Raw genomic sequence first — 20,506 nt, 5'->3', positions numbered from 1 at the left:
CAAGCTGGGGTGAGATGCTCTGACAGTGTTGCACTACTGTGTTTTCTAATGAAGCAGTGCAATAGTATTGTCAAAGCATTTTATCTCAGTAGATCTTCCACCTTTATTTATTACTCGTCCTAGAATGAAGGCCTTATATCTCCAGTAGGCAAATGGCTGATTCTGATTTATCACTACATAGATTCTCCTCAAAATGTAATTCTGCAGACTCTGGATTTTGTTTCTTCTTTTTATTTACCCTGAATACAAGGGGCAAAAATGTAATATTTATTTTTTTTCAATCCATCTTGGACCTTCATTGCTGGAGGGAGGGGTGTGTTTGTGGAGAATGCACAGAGCATTGCTTTCCTGGCTGAGAAATGGGTATGTAGAAAATAGATTTGTATGCTATATTTTATTTGATGATGATGCATAGTTGTTATGTTTACATTTTATGTTTTAAAAAATATTCGGCATTCCTGGACAGTATCATTTAAGATTGTAACATAGTGTTGCTTTTAAACAAAAAGTGCTATTGTTTGTGTCGGTGAGGCCTCTGAAGTGAGTGTACTGTATGTGTCATTGGATGTGCTGGAAGGGGAGCTGTGCAATGGACGCTGCATTAAATAAACTCTCCCCCCTTTGCTTTGTGAAACCATTGGATGATGAACCTCACACTTTCCCCGTGGCTCCAGTACTATGGATTTACCAAGTGTTCTATCATTGTTTTGTTATAGGGTGTGCTGAGTAGTGTGCTAAATGCGAGATTACTATGAGAGGAGCCTGTCAGTGGTGAGCTGGGGTTAGGTCGTGTGTGTGTGTGTGTGCAGTCCTCATGTGATGTACATAACTGTAAGTGTATGGGCATCACCTGTCTCTGCAGGGCTAAGGCAGACTTATGGCATTGTAGTACAGATGAGTGTCTGCACACCTTATTGGGTACCAGCTATGGGCAGAGAAACACATTGCTGAGCTTTGTTTGATTTATACAGCAATGATTAAAATGATTACTGCTCTAGAGTCAGTCAGTATCACTCCTGGGAGAAGAGATATCAACCTACAGTGGTATTATTATTATTATTATTATTATGATTATTATGATTATTCTGTGTCCTCTGAACGTTGTGTGCTAATACATGTATATTGGCCCAACATTTGACAGATGTGTGTGGATGTGTGTGTGTGTGTGTGTGTGTGTGTGTGTGTGTGTCATTTGACAGGTGTGTGTGTTGTTTTGGAGGTATTATCAAAACGTGATCTTTAGAAACTGCTATATGAAAGCTATAAGAAGTGGCATGCCTGTGATTTCTGTAAGGAAGCTGCTTGTGTATTTATCTTGTTAGATAAGTGGCTGTGCAGTAATCGGAGTGTATAAATTGAAAATCTACATGTGCAGTACAGTGTCTTGGTTAGGAGCTATGTGTGTAGTATGTATGTGTGTAGTAGTGTGTGCAGAATTCGGGTGTGTGTTGAGAGGAGGGGGGGGGGGGTGTGTGGAATGCAGTGAATCAGGTCGGGCTGTGCAGCAGGGGGAGGGGATGTAGCCTCGGGAGAGCTTCCATCCTGTAGTTGCATAAACTTGTTAAAAGAAGCCCTCATGTGTAGGAAGCGGCCTGGGACAGGGAGTGATCGCGGTGCAACGTTAGCGTCCCCACTGCTGCCATGTGATGAGCCTGCGTCCTCCTCTAGTAGCTGTGGTAGTTGTACTGGTAGTAGCTATAGTAGTGTGTGTACCCCGCTCCTCCTCTCCCCTTTATGTGCAGTGCACAGTTATCGGGCCCTGTGCTATCCGGGACTAACCTGGCTTAGCATCTAAACTCCTTCACTGCCACTGTAACTTTTTTCCATTTAATCATTTTGATCACTTCACTTTCAGTCTAAGCTGCCATTATTGTATTACCCACTTAGCCATACTACTATTATGTATTGCAGTGATCAAGCAACACGATGCAATGACATAATGGATTCTTCTTTCTGTCTGTAGATTTAAGCTGCTATTCAGATAGATTTCCTGTGCCATATACCACTACTATCATAACACAGGACACATGACATCCCCTTCCCATCAGATGAGTTGACTCGCTGTGTGTAAATATAGATAAGTGCGTTTATATGATACTGGGAGCCTCCTGGGTATCTTGCGTGGCTGGACGTGAAAAACAACCCGAAAGGCAAATTTCAGGGATAGCTGACAGCCTTAGGTGTAACTGTGTGCTCACCTGGGCAGGTTGGATCCTGCATGGCACAGGAATCCCCTGTATATCTGGAGATTTGTACAAGCTTGCTGCATAGGTTTAACTAGACAATGCTGGAATGCTTGGAATCGCAGGAACAGGAATTGATTAACCCTTTAATAATAGCAGAGGCGTGACATTGCTGTGTTCTGCAGTGTAGGCAGTGCCAGAACGTAGTGGAATTTAGTAGTGACGCTCAGATCTGTGTTGGGACAGTTTTCCTCCTCGGTAACGGATTTTTTGCAGGGAAGGGTAAGATGTAATTAGTTTCCATTTTATGAGCATCAGCTGATTATACTGAAATAGACCAGCAGCTCTTGCTTATGGTATGCAAACATTACTGAAGGCCTGTAAGCAGAAACCTGGATTTGTGTATACATCTAGTTGCCTCTGTCATTTCCAAACTGAAGTATTTGTATTTAAAAATACAGCACTGATGTCCGGCCTAACATGCCAGGGACATAAGGAGGACCTTTAATCTGGAATAACCCAAATGCCACAGCATATTTTTAGCTGACTCCTTTATTCAGACAAAGGCCATTTCTGAAATGTGATGAAGTGAGGATATCGTTCTAAACTTATCTGAACATGATCTGACTCCTGGGGTATAAATAGCAGACTTTAGCTAATGTCTTGTTTTAAGGTTGTTTATAATAAGTGCTTACGCATTCCCGGGATGGATGGCTTTATTAGGACACCGGTCATACCGAGAAGTGATATATACAGTTTGTGGACCGTTTCAAATCGCAATATCCCACTTTTTAGTGTCTGTCTTGTCTGTCCCTGATCGCCCCCATTTCCGATGGTGCAGCCTCCTTCTATGAGTTATTTGGGGGTTCTTCATTACAGAAGACCGAGAGGAAATGCAAGATTATGCAGGATTATGTCAGAAATGACATTTTGTATACAAAGTGGATGATACCTGGAGACGATTAACCTTCTGGACCTCCGCATGGGTGGTAATGATGATCCCTACAGTTATTTGAATGGAAAATATAACCATTTTATGTGTATGGAAGAGAAGGGTATATACCCCCTTGTGATAAAATAAAGTGGAACACGGGGTGTAGCGGTGTTCATAATTCTTGTTCGTCTCTCTAGAACACTAAGGGGGCCTTTCTGAAAATGGTAAACTTGTAAAAAATAATAATACATGATTAACCCATTGCTGCTCAGATGTTTGGTTAGCGTTCTATGTATGTGGGTTATATCATCACGATTCTTGCTGGTTAGACTTGTACATGAAAGCAGGTTGGGCCTGTCTCACACTGTTCTGTGGAACGTGAGGAATCTTTAATGCAATAGTAAGATCAATGTGGAATGCATACATTAGCCAGGAATCCATGAATTACAGGATTGTATCCCGTTTCCACTTTCCTTTAATCCGCTGGAAAACCAGTCAGTGGTGGGAAGAAAGGAGAAGGGAGAGGGGAATCAAGTGTCAAAAAAGTGAATTGGTTGGATAGGGGGAGGGGGTTGGACTGTGGAAAAAGGAGGGTGTGTGTGGGGTCGTGGAAGGGGGGGGGGGTCTCCATGCCTTAAAATGAGAAAACAGACCACCCCCCTCCTCCTCCACTCCATTTCCTGAAAGGTTAAACAAGCAGGATCAATAGAAAGCTGCCATCAACTACGGCAGAAGTTTGTTGAAAATGGTAAAGTAGCCATATTCATGTATATGTTTGCTCGTGTAATCTCTGAACAAAGTGCATGCATTGCAATACCTTCTTCTGCATATGTGGATAACATTAAGCTGACGCGTTGTTCCAGAATATGGACTCATTTGTTAAATCATGATCAACAGCCTATATAACATTAGAATACACCCATTGTGGTTGGGATTTTAAAACCGTCCCATGTGTAGCACAGGCCATCTTAAATCCATGGTCCTTGACTGGAGTGTACAAATCCCAATGATATATTCTAGTGTTTCATGAGGTCAAGGAAACATTCTATATCAAGCAGCAATGTTTCCTCCTGTCTCTTCTCCCCACCCAGACAGAACGTTTATGTATAGTTTGTCTCTATAGCATTCTAGCTAGCATTCTTATATGTGGTACATACATTACTTTATTGTGATAAGTTATCATTGGATTGTTGCACTGTTGAATGTCTGAAGGTAAATCTAAATGCCTTGCATTTTTTCCCTCCTAACAGGTCTCTTGTTGTAAAGCTCAACCCCCCTGTGTGTTTTGACAGTGTCTTCCTGCCCTTAAGGAAGAGACCCTATCAATATTGCCTCTGCTTTTGAGATCAGAGTAGTAGTGCAATATTGCTTATAGGGTCTTTTCCTTGAGACACCTTCCCTTTGTACAGTTTCATGAAGATGTTTGTGCCCCCATCCAATTGCCACATTATTTGACCATGGAAACCAGCTTCTTGTTAAATCGTCTGACTGAAAGCATTGCCTCACAGCAAAAAGTCACATTAGCTGTATTTAGACCTATTTTCCCTGATTGTATGTTTTTATCTCCATATTTTCCATAATTACAATTGCAAGGGGGTATTTATTAAAGCTTGGGGAGACAAATTTATGAGACAAAGTAACAACCAATCAAAACCCCACATTTTTTAAACCCAGGCTGAAAACCGTAAAGGAAGGGCTGATTGGCTGGTGCGTTATCGCTCATCATTTTATCTCTTTCCGTGCTTTTTATAAATACTCTCCAATATTATTAGAATAGAGTTTTTTCCACATACCTGTATATATGTTAATCGATTTTCCTATTTCTTGTGTCATATGCATTAGCAAAAAAGAGCAAACCTGCTTTCTAGTTGTAAAGGGATTGCTCACATACAGTATATTTTACTAGAGGCATATATTTTTTAGCCTGACTACTGTAGATGGGGCTAATGTGATCCTAAAACAGAGGCATCTGCTTATGAGCAATGTATACGCATGGCCTGGTCATCCTGCAGGAGGAGAAGCTGATACATTAGAGGAATTGGGTGTAACTATAAGGAATCCGGCATTAAAGACGCAGTGTACTTTTCTTATATAATGTTTGGAACTGAAACCTGATCTCTTATTCGTTCTCATTCCCACCCAGCACATCCCAGTCGCTGGCTGCTTCATGTAATAGAAATGTGGAGGCCATAAATTACACGCATTCCCTACTTTAGCTGTTTGAAGTTTAAGGTCTCAAAAAGTGACGTCACTGCAATGTTTCTATTTCGAACGTGGTGGGTTCTGTACAATACAACACGACTGACAAGCCAACAGTTCCAGCGAGATGCTGTCCCCAGATTTGCTTTGTTTTGTATCTGATCGGTGTATGAGTTCTTGTTAACATCACACTGTGGTCCTATTAGATCCTGTTGTAAAAGTTTTTTTGCTAAATAGTTGGTCCCCATCGAGCCATCTGCAACAACCTCCTCTCCCCCCTCCCACCCGCGGCAGCCCTGCCAGGGACCCTCAGTAATTGGGGACCACGTGATAGGCTGCTTGGTCTGAGGTATGTGAGAAAAGAGAGAGCGAGTGTAACATTGGTCTGGGAGTGGCAGGATCCGAGGTTTTCCTAGGGCAGAATGTGAGGAGGCTGTGTGTGTGTGTGTGTGTGTGTGTGTGTGTGTGTGTGATAGTGATGTCTGATGGATAGGAGGGGCTCACAGGGGTAGCGTGTGGGTGGCCTATCCAGCTATTTTCAGGTGGTCTGTGGATATGTGGTCTTCTGGGACCTGAGAGGCCCAGGAAAAGGGCTCAGGGTGGTGCAGTCAGCTCCAGTGAGAACAGGGCTTATCCACCCTCCTGTAGCCTCTTATCTTCACCTTACACATGTATAGGTTTATTATAGATCTGTGTTCCCTTATTAGTTTGCATCGTTACTCTTTTTGTATGTTGTGCTTTGTTGTTTTACAAAATGCCCCCTAATGTGTTGCTACAGTTTGTGGTGACTTTATAAAATCTCGTTGACAATATACTGTAATGCTGATAACCTGCAGTACTTTTGTGACACCAACCCACAGCTGGAAGAGTAATTACTGCAGCTTTTGTTCCTGTAGGTCAGTAGTGCGAGGGGCACTCACTACCCACCGGGGCTGCCTGACACTCTTTCCCTGTTGCACTACTGTAACACAATGTAAAAAAAGCAGTGCAATGATGAAAGGGCATCAGTCTGACCCTGACTGTTCATGGTTCTGTCCAGGAGAGAGGAGCCACTCGCTGTATTGGGTTCCTGTATGAAGTGAACCCACCAGCCCCCAGCTACAGTACGCGGACCCCGTTACCCCAGGGGGGAGAAGTACCCTGTAGCTCCTCTGTGCATCACCCCCACGCCCTGCACTGCCGTCTGCCTGTCACTCTGCTTCTAGCTGTATTTTTGTTTACACATTTTAAATAAACACCTCTTCATCAAGTAAACATGACCCAGTGTTGTTATTGCCTAGACTCAACTGTAGTAGAGGGAATACATGGGACTCCTAGTAGCTGGAATTGTAGTGCTGAATATATGGGAAATGTAGTTATGTTATATGTACCAAGGTGTGTGAATATACATGTCTAATCGGTACTAGCGCATTTCTCAATGCGTCCATAGTCTCTATACAGTTGTTATCAGCAATTTTAAAAGTTGCTGGAGCCAGGCAGAAATCTATATAAAGGGGTGAGTGTGTGTGTGTGTGTGGTATGTATATAGAAATATTTAATATCATTTTATTAGTGTGTGTTCTATAGGCGGCCATCTGCTGATCAGCCTGCAGCCTGGGGAAGGAAGCCATTTTATGGTGAAGAAGGATGATGTAGAATTGTCAGGGGGGATCCCCGCCTTGCCAATGTGTGGCCACGTGTATGCCCTGTCTGAGGCGCCTCTTCTACAGGGAGATATGGGTAGATGGAGTGAGAACGGATTGTTTCTAACTTCAGATCCGAGGATTCGCAGTAAAATGGCTGCAGGCAGCTCCAGCAGTGGGGAAAGCAGCTTCCCGGGCTTGAGCATGCTCCCCCTGTCTCCTCTGCACATTGCCCGGGTCAGAGCATGCTCCCTTTCTCCTCCATACACAGAGGAATAATAGAATCAGTACTTTGATTGTGACCACTGACCATCCTACCAGTCTGGTACTATTCGGGCATCAGATCTGTGTGTAGCCCGAAATGTTACACATCTCAAAGTGTCGGGAGGGCTGTGGGAGCCAATGTTTATTTTCCCCCTGACCTTGCATGGCTGGTCAGTGAGAGACCTGACAGCTGCTCCTTTGAAGATTGCAGAGGTTGTGACCCGCAGGCCCTTTCTCCACTCTGTACCCAGAGCTGCTGAGTCAATCAGGTTGAAGGTGAGGGGGCAGGGAGGCGGAGGAGGGGGAGAGAGGAAGAGTAGCTAGAGGGGGAGGGGTTGGACTCAATGACTTGCCCTTTCTTTGCTTTACAATCTGTGAATGAATCGAAGAATGACATGGAGATCCAAGGAGGAACTAGTACTTCCACTAGCAAGACAGCTGCAGGACACCGGGCAGTGCAACATCACTGCTGACATGTCACCAGCTGCTCCACTCTGCTAACACAAGTGTAAGAGTAGCAGCATAGCACAACTGGGTAGGACAAAGCGGAGAAGCCCATTCCAGGTCCTTATGGCAAACATGTACACAATGCCTCCCATTTACTGCACAGCACACAATTAACCCTAAGGTTGCCAAGCCTGTCCTCCATCTGCTGTTTAGCACATCACAATACAAGGTCTGCAATCATATACATCCTCACTTGTTTTTTGTTAACTGTCCCAATTGCGCATATATATTTACACACGTGTATGTGTGCGTTAATTATGATACTAACTTATCAGATTCAAATATGGGGTCACTTCAGACGGCTTTTTCTTAAGAAAGGTTGAAACAATGGCTGGTTATCTTTAGATGTGCTTATGGCAATGTCTCCCACACATTAATGAATCATGACACCCTAGATTATCAGCATTTTTTCACAGAAACCCTTCCCAAAGTTTCATTTTCATTTTATTGAGAATTAGGAAAATATATAAAGTATATTGTCTACTGATCATCCCTAGGGTTATTAGTTATGTGGTGGTGGTGTACAGAGATCTGCTTCTGATTGTCTACATGTTTATAATAATTAGTTTTGCTTATGACTTTGACCATACATTGTGGTAAACTATGCTCTGTACTCTTTAGCTTTCTAGAGAGAGAGAGAGTAAACTGAGATCATGTACCAGCCAGTCAGCTAACTGCCATCCTACAGGCTGTTTGAAAATGACACTTTAAGGGCTGTCTGATACTATTATCTCCATACACGTCTTAGTACATAGACCCCTATACCACAGCCAGCGTCACGCGTGCACAGCGCTCCAGTTTGCTATAGTCAGGGACTGACGTGTGCATGAGCCCCAGTGATCCCCCACTCCCTGGCCCCATTCTCCTTCTATACAGCGCAGATGTACTGGCTATAGTTCTAAGAATGTCCCAAATTATATCTATCGACACAAAAAAAAAAACCTCTGTATAATATATGCTCTTATATATTGCAAGTCTATAATATTAGTCATGGTCTTGCCTTCCACTTCCCTTCCCGTTACTATATCCATAGAGAGCATTATTACAGCCCATACTAACGCCTAGTATATGTGGATACAAGGCCGTGATTGTTATATAGGGATATTACCGGACAGACCACAATTGTACTGGATGAGCCTCCTTGTTATATCATAAAAATCCTCTTTGTATTCCATAGTCTGACTCCCCGAGTATAGGGTATATATCTCTACGGGTACACACAGTAACGCACCCAGAGGGCAGTATTCCTACACCCATGTGCCTCTGTGAGACACGTATACAGTATACTAGGTGTGACAAGGGCCTGTCCCACCCTCTCACCCGTCATTAGACACTCAAGACATGTCTTAATGGGAATGTAACTGCAAAAGCACCCGCACCTACAGACAGGAATGCGGGAAGGGACATCACCCAGCCCCCTCCCCTAATGCTAATGGCACACAGCGTGTGCGGGCACATAGGGAGAGAGAGAGTGTGTGTGTGGGGGGGGGGGGGGGGGGGGGGGGGGGTTGCTTCAGGCAGACAGAGACGCATTGCAGAGGACATGGAATGGTTAACACTGTCAGGAGATAACTTATCTCAGGTTTAGTAGTTACAGGTTAACTCTTTAGGTAACATGATGGGTGAGAAATGAGTAATCCCATACACTCGGTTATTACATAATGTTCAGATGCTTTCCACTTCTTACACTGTATTAGCTTTCAGGAATTTAATTTTATTCAAGGAATTACCACCCTTAAAACTAAATCCCCATCTTTATCAAATGCATAGCTAATAGAAACAATATGTACAAAACGCAGGTTACCCTTCTGTGATATATTGTAATTGCAACATTGTTATGAAAGCTACAACATAATGAAAAGGTTGCATTGCTATTGTCTCCATATGTAATTGTAATACTGTCAGCATTAGAGCTGCTGCATAACGCAGAACTACTTTGATGATAAGCATTTTAGGGGGTTCTATATCAAAGTCCAGAGAGAGATAAAATTGTGAGCGATAAAGTACCAGCCAATCAGCTTCTGCTTTAAATGACATGCGCTGATTGGCTGGTACTTTATCTCTCTCCAAGCTTTAATAATAATAAAAACAACTTTAGTGCAACTACACTAGGGGAATCTCTGCTGTTCTGGTAAAGCTACATTCAGCATTTAGCTTTGATACAAACAGCAACACCACCCCTAAAGTACCACCCCTAAAGTAATCTATCTAGTAAACTTTGTATAGGATCCTTGTGGTAAATGTCCTTGCTCATTAGCAACAGGCACACTTGGAAATCTACTGTACATGGATTATTTCAGGTGCATCCTGAAAATGTATTTTTTATGGCATTTAAACATTATTGCAATAGGCGTGCGCAGCACATTTTATTAGGGGTTCACAGTCAAAGGGGTGTGTCTAACAACGCCAATCAGGCGTGTCTACCATCATCTATTGGCTGGCGTTACAATATAAAACTTGTCTCAGCTATACCATAATCACCTAGAACACAGAAAAAATGTCTAGGCGCTAGGGGATATATGGGTGTATTGTGCCACCCTGCTGCCACCACACTGGATACCATAACCTCTTGCCTATTTACTCTGTGTAACAGTACATGCAAGTGAAGTAAAAAAATATATCTGGATGACACAAGAATGTAGTGATATGACAGTGGTCAAGTACAATGCAAAACACATATAATTGATTGATGGGCACTTTTTTAAGTCTTTGGTAAAAGGTATCGCTGGTATTGGTAGCGACATGGAGGTGTTCATAAGTGTGTACACAGCATTAGGGTGTGTCTGTGCACCCCTAACACTCAATGTACACATGCCTATGCTTATTGCACTTACATAATTCGACCTGACACTGATCTGTTCAGACATACATGAACGTTTTACTATAAGTACACACTACCATTCTGTAATAAAGATAGTACTATTCCGACAACTAATGCCTATTGATGTAGAAAGCCTTGTCTTATGTATATGCTAAAGAGGGGGGGACTGGACTGCACACCATATTTTTAAACATAATGAGAGGTGCTACCAAGTTAAGGCTTCTAGCACCATACAGGAAAAAAAGAACAATACTGATGCACACTCTAGGTGCTAAGAACACTGATAGTAAAAATAATTTTGATAACTCTTACAATTAACATGGAGTATAATTGAAGTTCTTAGCACACATTTGCGCAAATATGTGGGCCCATCCACCGCGTCCAGGTGAACTTCATTAGATGGGTCCCTAACATTTCTAATACTAACACATTATATCAATTTTATACTCCATGTTAATTGTAAGAGTTATCAAAATTATTTTTACTATCAGTGTTCTTAGCACCTAGAGTGTGCATCAGTATTGTTCTTTTTTCCTGTATGGTGCTAGAAGCCTTAACTTGGTAGCACCTCTCATTATGTTTAAAAATATGGTGTGCAGTCCAGTTCCCCCCTCTTTCCCAAATATTTGTGTATATATTGTACACTGAAGGTAGGGCTCCTTCATTCTGGCACTGGCACCCCTCCCATCTACCCTCAGGTGTTTTAATTAGCACAGGTTCCTACATTGCTGACTACATGTTAATATGGGCTCTATTTGAAGGTAAGACCTAGATAAATTTATATAATGTGTTAGTATTAGAAATGTTAGGGACCCATCTAATGAAGTTCACCTGGACGCGGTGGATGGGCCCATATATTTGCGCAAATGTGTGCTAAGAACTTCAATTATACTCCATGTTAATTGTAAGAGTTATCAAAATTATTTTTACTATCAGTGTTCTTAGCACCTAGAGTGTGCATCAGTATTGTTCTTTTTTCCCTTATGTATATGCTGCCATTTCTTATGTATATGCCCCCGTTTCTTTTTTTTTTATAAAAGACAAACATTTATTTTTAGAAATGATCCCCAATAATCCAAGTATCACCTGAATAACAGTGACCACAGTGCTGTGATGGCAGGGTTCACTGCAGGCTCGGTGGCTCGCTACGCTCGCCACGCTATCTAGAATCAACTCCATGCCAACGTGGATAGTGGGGGTATGAACTATCCACGTTGGCATGGAGTTAAGTTACTTTATTTTTGATAGTTTGGCGAGTGTACAACCCGGAAGTAGCACGGCGCCATGCTGGCGCCGTGAAACTACACAAGAACTGAATGATCTTGTTTTACCCAGCCCAATGCTAGACGCTAATGGTAAATACTGCATGTAATATTTTCATCCACCTTTGGAGCATTACCCAGTGCTGAGTTCAGTTGCTTGTGAATGTAGCATCAGCACTTGCCAATGCAGCCACTTGATAAGTCACTATAAAACAAAAACTCTTTGTACACGTAGCATTTATTTATTTTTATGTGCACCAAAAAAGTTATGGCATTTGTTACAAAACAAACAATTTATATTTTAATGGAAATAAAAACCATCTTCAAGATGCAATATTGTTAAATGTACAGCAATGCTAAATAAAGTGCAGAATTATTTTTTACCAAAGTAAAGTGTAATGCTGTGTACACCTGGTGCGAGTACTGTACGATGTGATCCCTATGCGATCGGATCTCATCGCACGGCATGCATGCAATCTGCATACAACCTTGACTATATAGTGCAGATCTGCACTATATAGTCAAGGCAGCCAAGACATTCTGCTTGCGATACGTGAATGTGCTTCGGGATCGCAAGGGTAAAAACCCTTGCGATCTGCATGCGATCCTGTTGAGATTTTGACTATATAGTCAAAATCTCATGCAGATTGTACCCGTGTGTACACTCCATTACAATGGTGAAGCATTCAGAAAAGTTAGATATTTATTGGATGAGAGCAACAACAATATTCTGGGCACTACATAAATCAAAAGTATTACGGTAAATATACGAATGATAAGCTAGTTTGTAAGAATTATATTACAATGCCTGCAATAAACATGTATAAATAAAAAGTATGTTGTTCATGTCATTCTTGGTATCTAAACCTGAAATAAAAGACATTTTAATATTTTGGGATATTTATTTAATTCCCACTTGATTGGATTGAGTGCTGCCTTCATTAATAATGCTGCATGTATCTCATTCTGGTGGTATTAATCAAAGCTGGATGAGTGATACAATTGTGAGATAACATATTAACCTATCAGCTTCTACCTTACGATTTACAGACTGTGTTTGAAAAATGACTGGAGCTGATTAATGACTTTATTTATCACAGTTTTATCTCTTGGTGGTTTACATAATAACCCCCATCTTTTAACATATTGTTAAAAATTCAACGTCTGGATGACCACAGATACAATTTGAATGCAATAAAGTGTTGTCAGTAAGATCTTAGAGAGGAAAAAGATTATGTAACAACAATAATCTAGTAAATCTTTCTCCCATCCTTAGTTTTTAAAGGTTCTCAAAATTTGGTTTTTGCATATGTATTAAACTGTATTATACTATGGAGGTACTTGTATTCTCTGTTTTGTGATCCTTCAAAATTGTTAATTTTTTTTTGTTTTTAAATATATTTTATTGAAACTTGAATGATGAGATAACATACAGTGAAGGTGCACACACATATATATATATATATATATATATATATATATATAGTGCACAAAATCAGTCAAACAGTATATTATTCGCATACTTATTGTAATAGTTTAAAGCAACGGCATACTGTCAACAGTGGTCAGAATTTTATTTTTAATATAACCCACTCTAATCACAGAAACGATATACACACACATCTAAATTAGGAAGATATCTTGCATGAAGCAAATTGTGTATTTTACCACAGATTATACAATATGTATATGACATGAAATTTCGGATAGCAATAGATTGCTATAATCCGTGTTTAACCTAAACTGTGTACACACGGGGGCGATAGGGGCTGAAATCGCTGGGAATATGGTCGCTGAGCGACCATATTGCCAGTGATTGGAGTGTGCACCAGCGATAAATCGCCGGGTGGGCGCTCCCGTTTTCAGCCCCTTAATGGTCGCTGGTCGGAGGAGCATGCTCCTCCGACCAGCGACATCCCCTGCCTTTTCACCCAGCAGTGTTTAAATTTTCATCTGCAACCATCTCTAGTCGCAGATGAAAACGGGACATGGGGCAATATGATTGCTGAGCAATATATTGCTAGCAATATATTGCCAGCGATCATATTGCCCCTTGTGTACGCACCTTTAGAAGGATGCGTGTACATCAAAACTGGGTTTTGTCCAAAACAGAGGACAAAACAACATAAACATCATTAATAAAACAAACCATTTGTGCCTACCCGGTCCCCACGGTAAATTGATAATTTTTTTAAAGTTTGTTTCTTTACTTTTATAAGTGAAGTTTCTTCAATACCCCGAGAACCATGTTACAGGGACGCACGTTTCTGTTTCTTTCAGCCATGAGATAATGGCTACTAGTGATATTTTCACATTACATTAACCCTTATTTAAAGTAAAGCCTTTCACATCATAATCTAGTTGTTGCTATAAATTAGAGTTATATGAGTTAATTAAATGAAAGTACAATTTATTGCTAAATTTGACATTTGTAATTATTTTGTAGCTGAATTCCAAATGTAAACAAAAAAAAAATGCACATGTAGCTTGCTAGCAGGTGCGATTTACTTTACTATAATTATTAAATGTGATCATCATAACTATGGGCCGTATTCTAGTTCACTCTTTCTGACAAAATCCTTCTTAGATGGACAAAACCATGTGCACTTCAGGTGGGGCAGATGTAACATGTGCAGAGATAATTGGATTTGGGTGAGTTATTTTGTTTCTGTGCAGGGAATATACTGACTGCTTTATTTTTACACTGCAATATAGATCTCACTTTGAAGTAAAACCCCACCCAAATCTAATTCTCTCTGCACATGTTACATCTACCCCCCTGCAGTGCACATGGTTTTGTCCATCTAAGAAGGATTTTGTCAGAAAGAGTGAACTAGAATAAGGCCCTATGTTCTTAACTCTACAGATTTCACCATGGAACAAAATCCCAGGGAATATAAGTAAATACAGACAAATCGTATATATACTCATATGATCTTTTTAAATTACAAATAATAATTTATTTATATTCTAGAATTTAAGTGAAATAAATATAGGCAAGAGATAATATCCCGTTTATCCGGGATACCTATTATTTACATGGGTTATTTGGCTGATTAAAACCAGGTGACATGCAGGCTTGAATTGAGCCAGCCACATAACCTGTGTAAATATTAGGTGTCTTGGATCAAAGGGATATTACTGTAAGACAAATACGTATTCATTATATAGTTCATATAAGAGGTAAACATACTTTTAATATTAAATTGGTTTAATAAAATGTTATACGCAATAGTAGCTAAGTGTGTGTGTGTGTGTGTGTGGGGGGGGGGTATTTCTTTCTTTATGTTCTGTATTCATTAGCATAACTATTTCATCTACATTGATGACCAATTTGCAATTATGTCTATTGGTTTTAGAATTTTAATCTGGTGTGCACAAGTGTAACAACTGGTTCATAAAATAAGTGTCACAAAAATAAAGTATATAAAGTGGGTACTGTACCAATAAGCACTTTTTCCTTAAACTGTATTGTCCCACAATAATAGCTACAACAAATGGAGATGTAAAATTCAATTACAATAACAACCGAGTAAGCTGGAAATATCCTCATCCAATAGCAACATCTGCATGTTACATTTATTTATCAGATGCTAATATGAGTTAAAATAACCCTCAGTGATCTGTGAAGGAAATGAATGTATAACTCAATGCAACAATTAAACCATAAATAAATCAATAAATAAATAATAGTAATTTAGATTGCGCTTGGTAACATTACGACTCACTCACTAAAGAAAACAAAAAATATTCACCCAGCAATGTAAGTGCACTAAACTACAGGTGGTGTTGGCATGGCAGTGAAGCCTTCAATCAGTATGTGCATATATCTTAAGTCCAAACATTTTATGACAAGCAATATAGGAAATCCTTCAGATACTTTATAAAAGTGAACCATATAAGTCAATAAAATGACATGGATTATGCAATATGTATAATTACCCTGCAATGCATTAAAGAACAAGAATCAAACGCAATCAATGTTTTATATATAAAAAGGTACGCTACCCAGGAAAATGATCCAAATGAAAATCGCTAGAGCCCTAAAATGATATTGGTATTAATTCATTTATTTACTTATTAACAGTTTTTTATATAGAGCACACAAATTCTGCAGCGCCTTACAGAGAATATTTGAACATTCACATCAGTCCCTGCCCCAGTGGTGCTTACAGTCTTTATTCCCTGCCACATGTACACACAGACAGTCTAGGGTTAATTTTGTTGGGAGCCAATTAGCCTACCAGTATATTTTTGGATTGTTGGAGGAAACCGGAGTACCTGGAGGAAACCCAAGCAAGCACGGGGAGAATATACAAACTCCACACAGCCATGATAGGAATCAAACCCATGACCACAGTGCTGTGAGGCAGTAATGCAAACCATTACACCATCCGTACTGCCCAATTATATTGTATTATTGTATAATTGTATTCTAAAAGACACTGGGCAGTCCCCTTTACCTGTAAAGGCCCAGTATGAAGATAGTGTGGTCCCTTTCGATAAAAGAATAACATCCAAATGATGATGTATGGATTGTCGCTTAACTCTGTGCTGAAAATCCAAAGATTGTTCCCTTGTAATTCAAAGCTAATGCTGTATGTATATATGCCATTGTGACCCAGCAGCTACTACTGTATGAAACCTTATGCTGGCCATATACTATAGACCAACTTTGGTCAAATGGAATTAAAATCTGGTTCTGGATGGGTGCAAATGGAATTTGCAAGACAGTAATTTACTCCCAAAATATGGAAATGAATAAAAACTGTCATTCATACAAGGTTCTGTAGTTGATTCTGTTTTTTTTTAACAATTTCACTAAAAGTTTTTGTCCATTTGTGAGCAAATTGCTGATTGTCATTTGCTCTACAGACCAGAGCTTCAGTCCAACCAACTAGTTGGATGAAAGTTTGTATAGTGGATGACCAGCATTAGAGGTATCAGCATACAATTACAGCTAATAGTGTCTGCTTGCAGGGTGCCAATGCGCCAAAGTGAATACTGTGTCTTCAAAGCATGTAGACAGTCATGTACCCCACAGAGTGGTCCCGGGAATGAGCTTGAGATAATAGCCATAGTCTCTGCCATGAATACATACAAGTGCCAATGTAAGGACCTGTGCGCACAAAAAGGTAAGCAGAAATTGGTGACAAGGGGATGCCCTCTAACACTCCATCAAATCCAAAGCATCTACAGTGGTGTAGCTAGGTGCCATGGTGCCCGGAGCAAACCGTAATGCCCATTACACATTTGACACATAAGTGCCACTTACCTATATGCTTATTGTTGGGAACTTCATATTCTATGCCAGGGGCTTTATGCTCGATGCCAAGGGGGACTGACATTGCTCATTGCCAAGGGGGACTGACATTGCTCATTGCCATGGGAACTGAAATTGCTCATTGCCAAGGGGGAATGCAGCCCTCTCCCCCGCCTGCCCAGCTCTCCAGCTCCCCACTGTTTCTGGCTGAGCCAGAGCTCAAGTCTCCTGCTGGACCGCTAGTCAAAAGGCATTCGCAGTCCAGCAGCCAATGCTGCTTCTGATTGGCTGCTGGATCTCAAGCGCCTATTGGCTATCGGTCCAGCGGGTGACTTTATTTGAAAATAGTAGCGGACAGGGCTTAAAGTGGCCCAGCAAGCATAGCCAGGGTTGGTACTAGTATGTTATGTGCGCCTTCCAAATACAGTCGAAACACCATAAAGAAATAGTGTGCGTGGAAAAAATCGGGTGTGGTTAAAAAAAAAATGACCATGGACACACAATAGTACCACCAATTCAAATTATGCAATAGTGTAGAACAATCCTATTCACATTACACAACACACGTAGTGACCCTTATTTACGTTAACCTCACATGGTGACCCTTATTCATGCTATACAACACATAGTGACCCATATTCACGTTACACCTCATGCAGTGACCCACACCCCTGGCAGCCCACATAATCACGTACCTGGGTTAAAGGCCAAATCTTCCCAGCAGCCACAGGTCATATCCACATGAGGAACCTGGCACAAACAGCCATGGAGCAGAGTAGATCCCTGCTCCTATTCCTTCTCCTGCAGTGTAATCACCAGGGCGAGAGAGGCTGGCAGGGCTCCTTACATGACTTTCCCCCGCCGGGTCTCTGGGACGGGGCAGCACTGCTGGATCTCTGCTAATACCCGCAGTGCAGGGCAGGGCCTCCTGAGATCATCAGGGCCTGGCACGGTTGTCCCCTTTGTACCCCCCTGACGCCAGGCCTGGTGTCAGTAACTATGGTGCACACATACAAATACACACAGAACATACATGTACACAAATGCACACACATAGAATACATACATATTTACACAACCATGCATACATGCATACACACTTAGAACACATGTATACAGTAGAACACAGATACTGTTTACACACTGTTTATATATATATATATAAAGTAATTGTGCACCCAAGCAATGAGCATGTAAACCCCCCCCCCCCCCCCCCCTGCAATGAGCATGTAATTTCCCCCTGGGCAACGAGCATATAATTCCCTTGTCAGCGATAATAAAATCCCTGACAAGTAGCATGTAACTAAAGGCATTGAGCAAGAAACCTCTGGCAATGAGCATTACAGAGTGTGGCATAATGTGTAATGGACGTAACTGTGTAAATTTTAGACGCGCGCCTTCGTGCGCAGTGTGCCTATTTCTAGTGTGTGTGGGGGGATGATTCATTCTGAAGCTTATATACATAAATAAGTCACCATCTATTTAGTTTGTATTGATGCCTAGTAGGTGGTGATAGACATGCCCAGTAGGCGTAATAGACAAACCCCTCAAATGCTGCACCCCCTAATAAAATGGGCTGCGCACGCCTATGGGGAGTATGCCACATCAGCTTTCATTGATGCCAGATCTGTGCAGCAGCCCTTTTCATCTTTAAGTCTCTGACCCATGGTTTTAAAATCCCACAATTCGCAGGTTGGTGGTGAGGGGGCCGGGCTATGGACACGATTACATGCAAGTGCAGCATTTAGGATCCACCCCTCGCCATCGACCCACTAATCACGGCAAACAGCTGCAAGTAGGCAGGGCTACAAACACCAGCAGACTGAAAGATGTCAGTATTAAAGAAAAGAAACAAAACAATTATTTGCCTGGGTAAATGGCTGTGTAGAAGAACAGGGAGCTGAGTGGCTGGGCAGCAGTGGCCGTGGGGGAGCTGAGTGGCCGGGGGGCTGCCAAGGGGGGGGGAGGGTGAGTGAGGGCTGGACAGGGAGGGGGGATGCTCTGCTTGTAACTTTCCCCTGGCTGCAGGGAGGGAGAGGATGAGGCGCAGCCTCCGCACTTTACTTTCATCACCTGCAGCATGCTGGGAAGGGGGTGTGGCCGGTGGGGCTCTGGTCTTTCTGGATGCAGTGTCACTATCCGAGGGAGGGAGATGGGGGAAGAGTGCTGTTGTTGTGGCTCATTGGAGGGCGGCGCACAGGTTTCTCCTAAACTGCAGCTGCACTGTTGTTGGAGTCGTTGTGGCCAGATGGAGGCGGAATCGTTCCACCTCCAAATTTCAACTGACGGGCAAGCAGGACGGGGGAGCCGGCGGCAAAGTGCACGGCTCCGGCGCCCGGTGACATTTTGCAGCCCGGAGCTCATGCTTTGCCGGCTCCGTCCTAGCTACACCCCATAGCATCTACATACAAGTGATTCGATCAGTCCTTGTTGGGGTTAGCTCAGTAAACCACCTCATGTAGTTTGGGACACTTATTGACCTTTGAATATTTTATCTGTAAATAAACATTACTTGTGGGTGGATCAGTACCTCACAATTCAGGGTATTTGTAAGGGAGAAGTGGCCCACGGCAACCAATCAGCTGTTCTGTATAATTTTATATTATGCACATTTTAGATGTTACTTTAGAGCTGATTACTTGCCATGTGCCACTTGTCCTCTGGCTCACTTCTCCTCCCTTGTCACTGCTTCATACATCTACCCCAGTGCTTTGTTTGAGGAACTTGTGTAGGCGTTGCCTGGGTGGTAGAATGCAGGTTCCATCTCCTCACAATGAATCCAACAGTGCTCACTGGGATGTATCTGACTATGTGACAGGGTTGCCGACCCTCCCGGAATTTGCGGGAGTCTCCCGAAAATCGGGTCCTTTCTCCCGGCCCCCGGAAGGGTGGGCAACCCTCCCGGAATCAGGGGGACCCCCACTGAGCCCCCCGATCGCGGCATTTATATGCCGCAATCCGCGGGTCTCAGGGGAGGGGGCGGAGCTAAAACGGCACAATCGTGACGTTTTAGCCCCGCCCCCTCCATGGATAACTGTTATTTCGACTATTTGTTGTAATGGGGGCGGGGCTTAATGACGTCACAGTTAAGCCCCGCCCCCAAAACGCGTAATGCAAGATTCCTCTCCGGGAGAAGCCCGGAGAGGATTTTTTGAAAGTCGGCAACCCTGCTATATGATGCATGTCTATCATTTACATTTTAAACTGTCTTTTAGTCTCCGTATTCAGTTAACCTTCACATTTGACATTTGGGAACTTTGTATGCATAAAAGTTGACTTTCTTATGATTCACAGGTAGGTAATACAAAACTAATGGTTAAGACAATATTTTCATATGTAAACTTGGAGCTTCCACAGCACCGAGGTTGAATTAATGCAAGACATGTCATTTTTTAGTTTGATAATGTCCTGAAGGAGCATACGATGGTTTCCTCAATAAAATACTGTGTGA

The sequence above is a fragment of the Crinia signifera genome, chromosome 1 (genome assembly GCF_055691185.1).
Source record: "Crinia signifera chromosome 1, ASM5569118v1, whole genome shotgun sequence".
Classification (NCBI taxonomy): domain Eukaryota; kingdom Metazoa; phylum Chordata; class Amphibia; order Anura; family Myobatrachidae; genus Crinia; species Crinia signifera.
The sequence above is the reverse complement of the archived record's forward strand: the minus strand, read 5'-3'. Positions refer to the sequence as shown.